The sequence below is a fragment of the Hyperoodon ampullatus genome (genome assembly GCF_949752795.1).
Source record: "Hyperoodon ampullatus genome assembly, chromosome: 17".
NCBI classification, from domain to species: Eukaryota; Metazoa; Chordata; class Mammalia; order Artiodactyla; family Ziphiidae; genus Hyperoodon; species Hyperoodon ampullatus.
This window is the reverse complement of record NC_136930.1, coordinates 29,171,446-29,187,967: the sequence shown is the minus strand read 5'-3', so window position 1 is coordinate 29,187,967 and position 16,522 is coordinate 29,171,446.

The following is a 16,522-nucleotide window of genomic DNA, read 5'->3' as shown; positions in this document are numbered from 1 at the left end:
AACCATCCTTTGTTGGCATTATATTATCCAGCTTTAGATTCTTCACCTTCCTTTTGCTTTAAGTTGTTCATATAATGATTTCACTTTTCTCAAATCACATTAGAGTCCACAGGTATGCCTTCCTGAGAGCAATCCTGCACCCACATCAAAACTGCATTTTTATTATGAGATTTTGAAAAGTAGTTTGCAAAAGTACAAGATTTTCAAGCCTGCTGACAAGGCAGCAGCAATGACTTCACTTATTTCCTTTTTGTTTTTATACAATGGTCCTTATGCTGGATTCATTTATCTTGAAGTGGCAGGTAACCTCAACTGCAGACCTCAATCTATGGTACATATCAAGAAATTCAACTTTTTCTTGTAATTTCATGTCTTTTCTGCACTTCTTGGGAGCACTTCCAGCATCACTAGAGGCACTTCATATGGGTCTCTTGGTGTTATTCAAGGTTTACAGTGTTGTGTTTAAAATGATTAAAAATACACAAGAACCACTAGAGATCACTTTTTACTGTGATACCAATTTACTGGTGAGACCAACTGCTCACGTGGAGATGATTAGTATCACACAGCGTTTTAAGCAGATACCCTCAACAGTTGAGCTCATCGTAATAGCAACAGGAGGTGCCTATGAAATTATGACTGCAGTACAATAGGTCCTGCAATTAATTTTATGCAATTTTGATTTGACATTGCATCTGCACATTTGTTTGCATTTCTCTTGACTGTGAATGGCACCGTGTATGATTTGTGTTTGTGTGTGTAAGTTTGATAAATTTTAATTTCTATAAGAGATTTGTGAATATTTTATGGTATAAATGATAAAATAGACTAGTATCAACATATATTTTGTGTACTCAATGCATACCTAAATTTTTCTTAATTTTTTTCAGTATTTCCGAGCTATGAAATTCATCTGCAAGTTTTTTCAACTTGTTGCAAATCTCCAAAGAATTTTCCAATATATTTATTGAAAAAAACTCTGTATATAATTAAACCCACACAGTTCAAACCCATGTTGTTCAAGGGTCAACTCTCTATATAGAAGCATATAAATATGTGTTTGGGCTTCCCTGGTGGCGCAGTGGTTGAGAGTCCGCCTGCCGATGCAGGGCACACGGGTTCGTGCCCCGGTCCGGGAAGATCCCACATGCCGCGGAGTGGCTAGGCCCGTGAGCCATGGCCGCTGAGCCTGCGTGTCCGGAGCCTGTGCTCCGCAAAGGAAGAGGCCACAACAGTGAGAGGCCCGCGTACTGCAAAAAAAATAAATAAATAAAAATAAATAAATAAATATGTGTTTAAAGTCTTGAAGAAAATAAAGAAAAATAATTTCTTATCTCAAAAGTGGACTGGGGAGATTTAAAGAGAAATTTTTACTACTTTTAGGTATGTTATTTATTTTTACTATTTAGGTAATACATTGTTGATGTTTTTTCCCACAATAACAATTTTAAAAGTAATTTTTGCTATTTAAAAATATATTACAGAAAGGAGGACTTACAAGGAATAAAAAAATTGTTTTTGCCCTTGAAGACTTTTGCTATAAAATTTAAAATTACAAAGTATTATAAAAGACAAACATATAAGATGCCATGAGAAAGAGCAGCTGATTCTAAGTTGAGCATGGACATTTCAATGAAAGGAGGCAACATCCCAGGTCTAAGAGAGGTTTGCTAAATGATTTAAAGGAAATTTCTATAGTTCTATAAAACTTATAATGTGGTGTTTGGAGAAAGTTAATTTATATAACTGCATAGATTATCATGTCACATTATAGATAAACACTCACAAAAGATTGAAGGCTGTTGTATAACATAACTTCAGAGCCCTAAGGAAGTAATGAGCTGGGGGAAAATATCAATACACTTAGACGCCTCAATATGTCTTCTTCCATAAACCTCCATTTATTAGACTATGAGGTTTTTATCTGCTTTCCATTAACCTCTATGAACGCCTAAAATGTATGGAAAATGCTCTGTGGGCAAGCCTATGTAACATTCCTGCCTTGCCTCTGGAGAGAATGATCACTAGCTGTCACGAGATTCTGAAAGGGTTAAAATGACACATGCACACACCAAGGATTTACACCACTACTTTACACAAAACAATTATTTCCTTTTGCTATGTCCATAACTACTTTGTAAATCTTGATTACAGCATTTTAAAAATTGTTTGGCACTATTAGGACATCAATAAATGTTTCTTAAAAGAGTGAACAATTCAGTATGTTATATTACATATAACATAGTTCTAAAAAATTGTTCCTCTCCCTTTTCTCTAGAACTATTCAAAAAGCCATAGAATTGCAGCAAAAAAATATATATATATATATTGACAAAAAATCCTTGCTGATATCACAAGCATGCAAAGTATGGACTGTATCTGCAGAATCTTTAAATTCACTTATAACTATTTTCATGCTAAATCTTTATCTAGAAGGAGTCTATACTCATATATGCCAACTTTAAAGAATATATTTAATTTTATGTTGTCATAGTCTCAAGTGAGAAATCATTAAGCAAAGTACTCTGAGCTGTTGATCTAAATTTAGCAAACAAAGTGGGAACAAGGTATTAAAACAGTATAATTTTACTGTAATTCAATTAATTGATTTGGTGGTTTAGTGTCTTTACTGAAAAGGAAATAAATAATACCTCACCTTGATTTGCTTCATCATGGCAGTAATGAAAACAATAGAGGTATTTCTTTATCCCTAGTAAAAACATTTTCTTTTTTTACTGAGCTAGCAGAGAAAGAGCTATAAAAAATTTAAAATCAAGATGGCTTAATCAAATGAATAATGAGTTTAATTATCCGAAAACTAAGCTAAATATTTTCATTAAAAAATAACCAAAAAATAAGAATTTATGTCCTTTTTTGATATATGGGTATCACAAACCGGAAAAGTAAAACACAGGGGTTCTTAAATCTTATACCATCTAGGTAGAATTTTTTTTTTTTTCAGTACGCGGGCCTCTTACTGTTGTGGCCTCTCCCGTTGCGGAGCACAGGCTCCGGACTCGCAGGCTCAGAAGCCATGGCTCACGGGCCCAGCCGCTCCATGGCATGCGGTATCCTCCCAGACCGGGGCACGAACCCGTGTCCCCTGAATCGGCAGGTGGACTCTCAACCACTGCGCCACCAGGGAAGCCCCTCTAGGTATGTTTTTAATCATCAGAGCCTTGGTTATACAGATAAGAACAGATAAAAGAACATAAATTATTATTCTAGACTTTCCTATTAGCCACAGAGAAGAAGAGGGAATAAAAGGGAGAATATAAATTGTAACTGCAAACAAGATTTTTTAAAAATAGGTCTGAATACATATATACAAAGTTAAACCATCCTACCACTTTTTATACCCCAGCTCATAGATGATCTCTTCATTTAAACAGGTATTAGGTTTAGAGTTGGGAACAATTACTTGACATTTATCAGTGCTTTGTATTGTTAAGAATCTTCTTATTTTATAGCACTAAGCTAGAATGTAATTATTCAAAGCAATTCTGATTTTAAATAGTCCCCAGTATATTAGCATATTCATAATATACTCAGTACGGAAGATTATTATGTCCAATCAACAGATGAAAAAATATACACTTTGACCATGCCCACAAAAATAAACATGTATTTTATAATTAGATGTTATTATTATTATTATTTTATTTTTATTTTTATTATACCTTTAACCTAAGAGTGGCTGTTTAGATACTCTTCTCCATTCAGCTTGTCATTTATTCAAGTAACTGGATTACATATTGGGCTATAAGAAATCTAGAAGACAGTATCTTTTACTCACTATTCCCTCAATAGTCAATGTATAATCCAGCCTTCTCACTTGTACTTAAAATTGCTTAACTGAATTTTCGTTCTCTCTCCCATCAGTGTATTCACATCTGCTGTCTTTGGGGTCTGGAAAAAGTCATACTTATTTTACAGCAATTCTATGATCATGCCAGTCCACAGGTAATTTTCTTTCCCTCTTCCAAGGTATAGTATTTATGATTTCCACACTCATCTTGGCACTTACCATTTACTCTATTACGTCTCATATACTGATCCCTCTTTACTTTTAAACTTCCTGTTATTTAGATGTAACTGGCATTTTCTTCCAAATCATACTTATTTTCTATGAACCTCACAATCTCTTTGGGGAAAGAAAGGATAGTTTATATTTCTTTGAAATTCTCAGAGCCTAGTTCTGATTATATACTAGGTGCTGTCTAAAATTGTGAATTCATGTTAGATAACACACATTAATAAATAATAATTGAGTGTGTATGTCTACTTGCAAACCCTCATTTTTGTTATTTTAGGAAAGAATTAAGACTACTTGATCACATTGTATCTAATTAACAGCCCAGATGAAACGTTTCTGGAGGTAGAATATTACCGGAGGAGCAAGAAAAGTTGTCTAAGTCACAGTGTGAAATATGCATGAGTCTTGTCTTGTCTTGCCACTTTTTCCTAAACACTGAACTGCTGCCAATCTGCTTACTGGAATCTCCTCTTGATAATGTCTAGTGTCTGTAGAGTTAACCTGCTTAGAAATGAATTCTTGATTCCATTCCCAATCTTACTCTACTCCCAATCTTCTAGATTCCAGTTAATGTCATCCCTATCTTTTCAATTCCTCTGCCCAAGAACTTGTAGTCATTTCATAGCTCTGGCATCAAAAAAACCTGTAGGAAGACCTTCAAAATATGATGTTGAACATTTTTAAATGGTCATTTTTAGATTAAAAAAAGTTAAAAGCCAGCAATATATGACGTCTACCCATAATGTGTCCAGAATCAGACCATTTCTCATCACATTCAATGTTATCATTCTAGGCCAGGCCATCATCATCTCTTTAAAAACAAAACAAAATAAACAAATAAACAACAAATACCTAAGAGCTTTATTAAGATATAATTCACATACCACACAACTAACCCATTTAAAAGAGAAAAATTCATTGACTTTTACTATTTTTGCAGAGTTGTGCAACCATACCACAATTTAATTTAAAATATTTTTTATCACTACAAAAATAATTTATATCTTTTAGCAGTTACTCTTCATCCCTCCCCATTTTCTCTCCCAGCCCTAACAACCACTAATTTACTTTCTATTTCTATAGATTTGTCTATCCTGGACGTCTCATATAAACAGGATTATATAATATGTGGTCTTTTGTGACTAGCTTCTTTCACTTAGCACAATGTTTCCAAGTTTCATCCATGTTGTAGCATGTATCAGCACTTCACTCCTTTTTATTGCTGAGTATTCCATTGGAAGGTTATACCACATTTTGCTCATCAGTTTATGAAAATATGAGTTGTTTCCATGTTTTGGCTATTATGAATAATACTGCTACAAACACCTAAGAGTGAAATTGCTTAGTCATGTAGTAAATATATGTTTAGCTTTCTGAAGAATTGTCAAGCTGTTTTCCAGAGTGGTTGTGCCATTTTTTATTCCCATCAATTGTGTATGAGAGTTCTCATTTCTTCATATCCTTGACAATATTTATTGTCTGTCTTTTAAGAATTTTGCTACCCCTGCAGGAAATAATTGTTATCTCATTGCAGTTTTGACTTGCATTTTCTTAATCATTAATTATGTTGAACATCTTTTTATGTGCTTATTGCCTTTTTGTATCACTTTGGAGAAATATTTATTCAGACTATTCACTGATTTTTAATGGTGTTGTTAGCACTCTTTCAATATTCTGGTTACAAACACCTTATCATAAAAATTATTTCCAATATTTTATTGCATTACGTGAATTGGCTTATCACTTTCTGGATAGTATAATTTGCAACACAAAAGTTTTTAATTTTAATGAAGTCCAATATATCTATTTTTTTTCCTTTCCTTGCTTGTGCTTTTGGTATCATAACTAAGAAGGGTTTGCCTAACCCAATATCACAAAGACGTACTCCCAAATTTTATTCTAAGAAGAGTTTTATTAGTTTAGTTTTTACATTCAATTCTATGGTTCTCCATGACCCATTTTAAGTTAAATTTTGCCTACAGTGTGAAGAGGGGTCCAACTTCATTTTTTGTGTGTGTGGATATCCAATTATCCCAGGATCACTTATGAAAATACTATTCTTTCCCTTTGAATTATTTTGGCATCCTGTCAAAAATTGACCATAACTATAAAAGTTTATGTCTAGACTCTCAATCCTATTCCACTGATGCATATGTCTTTCCTTATGGCACTACTACACAGTTTTATAGTAAGTTTTAAAACTTGGAAGTCCTCCATATTTCTTCTTATTAAGATTATTTTGGCTATTCTTCATCTCTTGTGTTTCCACATGAATTTTAGTAACAGTATGTCATTTTCTGCAAAAAATCAGGCTGGGATTTTGATAGGGACTTTGCTGAATTTGTAGGTTAATTTAGAGAGTATGCCTTCATTGTTTTCTACATGGACTTTCTAATGCCTTCACAACTGATCTTTTTGCTTCAATCCTTGCCCTTCAAATCTGTTCTGCATATGGTACTAAAGTGATTTTTTAAAAAACTTATCAGGTTATATTCCTCCTCTTTTTATAAACCTCCAAAGCCTCATCCAGAATAAAATCTAATGTCTTTACCATAGTTTAATGGCCCCACATCAACTTTTCTCCTGCTTCTACTTTGATTTCATTTCTTACAATTTTCCCACTTAGTCATTCATTTCAACTACACTGAACTTATCAGTAATCATTCTATGTAGGATCTACTTTAGATTTTTTACACTCCCCATTAACTCTGCGCATATCCTTCCTCCTCCAGACATCCTGCACTTTCTTAAGGTCTCAGGTATATTATCATATTATTAGGGGGTCCTTCTTGATCTTTTTATATAAAATAGCATCTCTCCATCCATCTCTATCTTCTGATCTGCTTTAATTTTCTTCAGAGCCCTTACTACTGCCTGACATTTAATATATACATACTTTTTTTAGTATTTATCTCCCCCAGTAAGTTTCATGTAAACAAGTTTTTTGTTTTGTTCATTATTTTATCCTTAGTGCTTAGACTAGCACCTTCCACAAAGCAGGCACTCAGTAAATACCTGTTGAAAGATGAACAAAATATTTTAAGACTATCTAATGGCTACAGATGAAATAGCCAATTTTATGAGGGTTCTGTTAGACAAGGTATATGCAGATAATACACAATTAAAACTTCTCTCTCTTACATTCAATATTATTGTATTATTCAAGCAGTGTGTCTACTTTAAAAGACGTGTCAAATGAATTTGAAGACTAAGTGAATGAGTCTTATTTGAATCTGATTTTCAGCAAGTCAGAAATACTAAGGTCTCATAATCATTACCAGTCCTGGCAAGCAATAAAATTTATATCACTATGTTCTAAAATCAAAGAATCATTGGTATCCCATAAACAGTATTTTAGACTAAGAAGCCAAAGAGCCCTTAACTTCTTCACAATTCTGTTTTTCACTTTGCATGATTTGGGCTGTACCACTGGACAAGTCATTTATCTTTTCTAACATTAGGTTGTGTTTCTTTAAAACAAAGATAAGAAAGCTTGCTGCTATTTATTCTCTCATATGCATTTGACAATATTGATAAAGCTGACATAATTCTAAACACAGGTTAATTTTGCACTTGGGAACTGCCACACAAAAAGGAAGAATTCCTGGGCTTCCCTGATGGCGCAGTGGTTGAGAGTCCGCCTGCTGATGCAGGGGAAGCGGGTACGTGCCCCGGTCCGGGAGGATCCCTCATGCCATGAAGCGGCTGGGCCCGTGGGTCGTGGCCACTGAGCCTGCACGTCCGGAGCCTGTGCTCCACAACGGGAGAGGCCACAGCAGTGGGAGGCCCACATACCGGAAAAAAAATAATAAATAAAAATAAAATAAATTAATTAAAAAAAAAAAGAATTCCTGCAGTATAAAGGTTTCAGTGTATATAAAGAAGGATATATTAATGTTATAGTATGAAAAATAACAGAATTATAAATGCATGAGAAGCATTGTGGGAAAGAAGGAAAGAATCAGGAGTCAGGAAGACCTTAGTTTAAATGCTGACTCTTTATTTTCCTAATAATTAAATAGTTAAGCATAAAAGAAACTTACTTCTTTTTTTTTCTAAAAGGGGAATAGCAAACATTTTAGAACACCTAACAAAGTGCCAGGCGCATGGTAGGTGCTTAATAAACGTGTGGTTCAACTCCTTTAATAGAACTCTTAAAAGGGCATGGCACCAAGTATCGTCATGGGTCTGATGAACAGATAGACTGGAACAAGTATCTTTATATGAGGCATGTGGGTTAACTTCTGAAATGAGTTGTTGAGAATTCTATTATTATTCTTAAATTAGCTGGTATCTCCATAATATAATTACATTAAAAATGAATACTTTTCTACAAAATTGAACATTAAAATAAAATGAAAAATTATGAGGCTTTTGAAGATCTCATAAATTGGGGATCAAATTAGCTATTCAATATTTATCATTTTGCCTTTTAAATATTCTTTATAAGTTTTTTAAATTTCAAAAGTCAAATATGCTACTCAGTCCACATCCTGACAACAGAATTTGACAACCTGGTGAATATCTTTCCACCCTTTTGTGTATACTCATATAAATATTTACATAGAATTTTTATGTTTTGTTTACATTTGCTATATATATATATATATATATATATATATATATATCCTGAAGTTTATTTTGGAAAATTCTTAGTATCAACAAATAGTATGACTATAATTCATCATCCAAACCTAGAAAGGTTATGCTATTAAAACTCACATTTGGTCAACATTTCTGAATTGAGAATGTCCTGAGAGAACCAGAATGTATGTTCACAATAGATTGAACTCATAGCTGATAGTTCCATGGTGTTCTATAATACAGTTATTCTGTAATTTAGCCACTGTTATTAACTGATGTTCATTGAGGTTGCATCTAGCTTTAGGCCACTCCAAAAAATAAAACAAACAAAAAGACGTGATGTAATAAATATTCATTTTCCGTTAATTATTTTCCTTTAGGAGAAAATCCTAAAATTGCATTGTTGAATCAGGAGGTTTATGTTTTAAAAGAAAAACACTAATAATGTCAGATCATATTCTAAAAAGCATCTCACATTCCCTCCAATAGTATATGAGAGCACTTATTTCTCCATAAGGAATGTCCATATTTCCATGGATTGATTTCTTGATCCTTTCTTCTGATTATTGTATGTTCTTGTGGTAACATCATATCCTTTTGCTTAAAATATATTTTAAATTATTAATTCTTCTTCTAAATTTGAGTCATTCATTGTTCCATACAAAAGTAAAATCATTTTATCTCATTACTAGCTAGTGGGTAGTTAGATATTCTTATGGAAATATTAAAATGCTGAACAGATCGTATTTAAATTCCATGTATATTTTAGAAATGGTCACATTTTATGAAATTAAATTTTGCCTTCACAACACAAATGATGTGTCTTTATTTCCTTTTTAGTTTTTTAACATTTTTGTACTTCACTTCATATAGACCCCAAAATCTGTTATTAAATCACTCAATTTTATTTTATATTTTATCTTGTCCTTTCCATTTCTAAATAGATAATTTTTATTATAAAAACTATTAAATTTTAAGTTTAAATTACTGATTTTGATATTTTACTATTAAAATTTAGCATTATTAGTAAGTTATATTGATCTGGTAATATTGATCTGGTGTACTGAGCTGATAATTAAATGAGCACTTTTATTTATGTATGTAATCATAGCAAGCAAATAAAGAAAGCTGGTTCTTTTTTCCTACTATTTCACGTTGTTGTCTTATTATATTATCTAAAATCTCCCAAAGAGTACTAGTGGGCAATGCTAAACATTTTTGTCTTGATCTAGAGTTTATCTACAATAGCTTCAGCATCCCATCACTTTTGAGATATTTCCAATTGATTTCTGGTAAATCATCTGTATCACATTTAAGTATTTTTCTTGTATTTTCCTTTTACTAAGAATTTTTCTTAGACATTGCTACCATATTCTAGAAAATATCTGTTTGTGTTTGTTTCTGTAATTCTATGTTTTAGATCCCTTATTTCCTTTTTTAATATTATCTTCATTCTTCATACACAAGCAGATTCATGCATTAATATAAATTCACAAAAAATAAATTTGCTTTTAAAAAATTCTGCTCATCTTTTGAGGGTGAATTATCTCTGAACTAATTCAATTTTAAGTTTTAGGATTACTATATTATTTAGTGATTTTTCCCATTTTTTTCTTATCAAGTTTTGCGTAGTCTGAAGAGCTAATAGTTAAGAAGATTGTTTCTTAACTCAAGATCCACATCCCTCACAGGTTTGTTACAGTGTCACCCCTAGACCCAGGCTGGTGAAATAGCCATTTTCTGCAATATTTCAATATTTATATAGAGAAAAAAGAAACATGTTGGAACATACTATGATACTTAAAGTTTCTGCTAACACATGACACACATCCTTGCATTTACATTTCATTGGCCTAAGTAATGCACATGGCCATGCCTGAGTGAGTGGGCACTAGGAGTGAGACATATAATCCTCCCATGGGTATGAACAAAATATAGGTGACAAGAAATACCACCTACCCATTGTAGGGACTCATTTGAATATAGAAGTTAATATATATGTATGTATATATTTTGTTTTAATATAAACCATTTTGTTATGGTATCTCTGGTAGGCAAAATGATGCTCTCCTCCAAATAGCCTTACTTCCTAATCCCTGGAGCCTGTGAATATATTATGTTAACATAGCGATGGGGCAGGGGAGAATTCAGGTTGTAAATGGAATTAAGGTTGCTTGTCAGCTGACCTTAAAGTAGGGGCATTATCTTGTATTATCCAGGTGGGCCTATTGTAATCGGAAGGGTCCTCAAAAGTGGACTCTAACACCATATACAAAAATAAACTCAAAATGAACTAAAGACCTAAATATAAGACCAGATACTATAAAACTCCTAGAGGAAAACATAGGCAGAACAATCTTTGATATAAAGCACAGCAATATATTCTTGGATCTGTCTCCTATAGCAAAGGAAATAGAAGCAAATATAAGCGAATGGGATCTAATTAAACCAGAAAGTTCTTACACAGCAAAGGAAATCATCTACAAAGGAAAAAAACAACCTGCTGAATGGGAGAAAATATTTGCAAATGATATGACCAATAAGGGATTAATATTCAACATAGATAACAGCTCATACAAGTCAATATCCAAAAAAAAAAAAAAAAAAAAACTCAATTTAAAACAGACAGAGGAACTGAATAGAAATTTTTCCAAAGAGGAAATGCAGATGGCCAAGAGGCACATGAAAAGAAGTTCACCGTCAACTAATTCAAAAAGATATATGCACCCCAATATTCATAGCAGCATATTTACAATTGCTAAGATATGGAAGCATCCTAAAAGTGTCCATCAACAGATGAATGGATAAAGAAGAGGTGGTATATATATATACAATGGAATACTACTCAGCCATAAAAAAAATAATTTTTTCCATTTTCAGGAATATGCATGGACTTGGAGGGCATCATGCTAAGTGAAATAAGTCAGACAAAGAAAGACAAATACTATGTGGAATCACTTATATGTGGAATCTAAAAAATACAACATACTGGGCTTCCCTGGTGGCACAGTGGTTGAGAGTCCGCCTGCCAATGCAGGAGACACGGGTTCGTGCCCCAGTCCGGGAAGATCCCACATGCCACAGAGTGGCTGGGCCTATGAGCCATGGCCGCTGTGTCTGCGTGTCCGTAGCCTGTGTTCCACAATAGGAGAGGCCACAGCAGTGAGAGACCCGTGTACCACACACACACACACACAAAATTAATAATAATAATAAAATAAATAAATAAATAAATACAACATACTAGTGAATACAATAAAAAAGAAGGAGACTCACAGATATAGAGAACAAACTAGTGGTTACCAGTGTTGGGGGAAGGGGCAAGATAAGGGTGGGGGAATGGGAGGTGCGAATAATTTGGTGTAAGATAGGTTACAAGGGCATATTGTACAACATAAGGTATATAGCCAATATTTTGTAATAACTGTAAATGGAGTACAACCTTTAAAAATTTTATAAATAATTTATAAATAAAATTCCTTCTGTAATTAAAAAAATGTGGAAGAATGAGGCAAAGTGTCAGAGTCAGAGAGACATTTGAAGATAGGACACTGTTGGCTTTAAAATGGAAGAAGAGGCTACAAATCAAGGAATGTAAGAGGCCTCTAGAATGTGGAAAAGGGAAGGAAACATTTTCTCTTGGAACCTCTAGATGACATACAAGCCTGCTGACACCTTGATTTTAGACTAGTGTCACCTATTTCAGAATTCCAACATCCGGAACTGTAAGATAACAAATTTTTTTTGTGAAGCCATTAAGTTTGCAGTAATTTGTTCCAAAAACCATAGGATTTAATACCTGGAAGTGAGAAAAGAAGAGGCACTATTAAAGAAAATTCTGAAAGATTTCTTTTACTGCCAACTCTACATAGCATCTAGAATTTTAATTTTTATGTTTGCAACAAGATAGAGTTGGTTATATTTTTATTTTCTTCCAGATTAAGTCAGCTATTCTAGCAACTTCAAGTTTCTTTCTTTATCTAGTTATCCTACTTTCAACTTCTTACATTTTATTTTATTTTCTTTCTGCTTCTCTCCTCTGAGCTAACCAAAGAATCATATTTGTCAGACCAGACTTACATATTTACTAATAGTTCAATGATACAAGCTAGTAGAAACTACAAGTAGAACAGGGAGTGATTTGGACATCAATGACGGTTCCCTAGGCTATTATGTCATTCATTAGACATGTAGTTTCTAATTCAGAATACCAGATGATGCTTCCATATAAGATATGTCAGTTACTCCACAGAGCAAGAAGCATTAAGGTTATGAAGAAATTTTAGTTTATATCTAGATAGGTGATCTTATTTAATGTTCCCCATGAAATTAGACCTCACATATCATAGGTTGGTTTACCATAAGCAATCTTAGCCAAAGACATCCTTCCTTCTAAAAGCATCCCACTGATAAGGACTTTTCCTACCAAATATCAATAATTTATTTCTTAAGGCCTCCAAGGAGATTAGACTGGGTCATCTGCCTTCTTTCTTTCCCTTAAATCATCTCTCCAATAAAGATAAATAGATTACACGGCAGTTGTTTTACCTCCTTCCTCCTCACAGCCCCAGGAAACTCTTAAGTCTGTTTTGTTTTTCAGAAATGTCACTTTCTTGATACAATTTAGTAATAGCTGGATAAACACAATGGCATTTCAGGTACAGAAATAGAAATTCCCATTAAAACTACTGTTTGTTACATGAATTTGGTTACAGTTACCTCAAACATGACAAAAGTAATTCCTAGCAATTCTGTTTCAGGTGAACTGAGGAATGGCATTTTTAGACCTTGTTATCTCCACTGACATAATTCTTTTATTAGTGCACTACCATTTCCCCTTATCTGACTCATATGCAAACCCATTCAAAAATATCTGTAAAACTCTCAACTGTTCAAAACACAAATGTGTGTAACAGAGCTCAAGTTCTTCTGCAATGAGTACTTTTCCTACATTGTACACAATCATTAGCTACTTCCTGCTTTCTAAATATTATCTCATCCATCAGCCTTACTAGATACTTTCATACTTATATCTGATTTCTTCATTTACCATTGGTGCACAATAATTCAAAATTTAAATTTCTCAAAACTTAATACATTGGCATCTGCATCATTAAGCTAAAACCTGACTGCATCTTTGCTTCTTATTTCTTACCTGTACATACAAACCAGTGCTCTCTGAAGGAAGGTGTATGCTCTGGTTGCCTACACAAGATCATGCAATATGGTATGGAAAGAAAATATTAGAATTTCCTTTTGTTTTTACTTTAATCTCATACTTTAAAACAATCTCCTTTGTGTTTTATTATGATCATGACATATTAATACAATAGCATATACATATTATATACGACTAAGTATACATTTATTGAGGTTCACCTTCAAAAACTATTCCCCTGGTAAAATTGTGCTTTCAAAATAGTTTGAAAATCATTGCACCAAATTATTCCTATTTAAAAAAATAAATATATGAACAATCAGAAAAGTTCTTCTGGAACATTTTTTTTTCCCAAAACTTCCTAAGAATTATGAAAGATGTTTTATCTATTATTTTATTTTGAGTAAATTATCCCTAAATAGACAACAATTAGTATTTCTCATAAAAGGTTATATATAATTGGTATATCAATGTTTCATTGATTTTTCCCTGTTTAAAGAACTCCTCTTTACTGTCTCTATATTAAAGCCACTCCTCTAAACAAAAATTACTTTATTTCAAAATCTTTTACTTATTTATATGTTTTTATTAAAAAAAACACTTTACTCCCATAAATAGTATTTAATATAGTATGTATTTTTGTATTACATGCAGAGTAGAATGATTCTACTTCTCAGGGCTATTCATACATAAATTAAATGAATAAATACCAGTGTTTAGTATTATATAACTGTGAGCCTGGAGAGCTGGTATCTAAGATGTGCTCTGACACATGTTAGACATATGTCCTCAGTTAATTTTTTTACTCTTTCTAAGGTTCCAATTTCTCCTCTATAAAATGAGAAGCCTAGTTAAGAGCATGGGCTTTGGACAGAACTGGGCCTGGATTCTGGTTCCATCACTGCAAATTCCTGTTTATTTGTGCAAGTGGCTTACGCTCTATAAGCATTAGTTTCCTCTTCTGTAAAATTGGTTTAATAAACTTAACTCAAAGGATTGTCATTAGGATTAAATGAAATAATGCAAATAAAGCAGTTTAATTCAGTAAATAATCACTAGTGTCAGCTCTTTTGATTACTAATATGCAGATTTCTAGTAAATTACCCAAATATGACTATACATGTCTAAAATGTGTGACACTTTTCTAAGTGCTTTTACCTGTGTCAGGATATTTCTAGAAAATAATTATTTCATACCAAGTTTTACTGTTAGGACCTTGGGATCTAAGGGTTAGGGTAAGTTCTTACAATCATAATTCACAGTAGATGATAGAGCACAAATTAGCGCACTGAAGTTTTAAATGAAACACTCATGATATTCTTACCATATCATACTGTCTTCATCAAGGGAGAAAATTAATGAAGTGATTTTTATATAGGTCATAGAGAATAGATATGATTTTGATATGAAGTTAGGAGAGAAAAAGGTATTTTAACATTGAGCAAAGGGTTATAGCAATGAATGGGAATGTCTGCTATGGGGGAAGAGACATTAAGGGTTCAACTTGATTGGATCAAACAATATGCTTTGAGATGGAGAGAATACATAATGCAGATAAGTAATAACAAATTGTACCATTCTCAACTGGAAAATCTAGACTTCATTAGAAACAAATGGGTTCTCAATTTGAAAGCTCCTGAGTTAAAAGTTAAATAGTTTCTTAACTAATTTTTAGAGACTATAATATGATAATTTGAAATATAGCTCTACAGCATGTTAAGTTTCCCAAGCTTATTGATCACAGTTCCTGTAGAAACCCTTCTTAAACTCTCTTAGAGTCTTTCCCTTACAACTAGAATGTGATCCTGTACCTTATTTGGTCTGGTGAACCTTACATCTTCTTACCACTGACTACCTCTCCAGACTTCTCTCTTTACTCCCTCCTTATAACTGCTTCAATCTTCTTTCTGATATTCATGCCATAATTGTTCCCTTCTCAAAACGTTTGTTCCTGTACTTCTTCCTTCCGCTTAGAATGCTCATCTCCAGATCTTCATGCTACTAATTGGCTCTTTTTCAACATGTAGGTCTTACCTCAAATGTAACCTTCTTAGAGAGGAAGAGGACTCCACAGCTAAAGAAGTATCTCTAAGCATTCTCTAGTCTATCACCTGTTATTTTTTTCACACTCATCTGAAATAATCATTGGGTTTCCCATTTCTGTGTTTACTTGTGTATTGTCTATCTCTTCTCTCATCATAATATGAACTGATAGGATTGGGGCTCTTTTCAGATGTCATTCCCTTAGCACCTGGAAGAATGCCTGGATAATGCAGGTGCTCAAAATTATTTCCTAACTGACCAAATGATAGATGGATGAACGGATGGATGGATGGCTGAATTTGGAAATCCTTTACTTAACCCTCATTTGCAAATTAAAAGATGGCAAAAGGTGTCTCTCTAATTTTCCCTTGAATGACTCATTCTGACCAGGTGACAAGAACATTCTCTGCCTGCAAAGTTACACTCATTCACCTTTTGAATTGGAAGCTGACCATACTCTGTAAAAATATGTAGACAGCATCTCAGTCACCAAAGACTTCGGCAAACTACCAAATTCTATTGTATTGCTTTTGCTCCATTTTGATTTTTCAAGCCCCTTGACAAGATATTCACCCATTTTTCAACATCAATTTTAATCTCATTTCCTGATGTTGTGCTTCCCAGATAACCTTCTCTGGAGTCCTAACTCTTATTCTCTTATTATGCATTCCTGATTCCTGAATCTGTCTTTTCAGATTCAC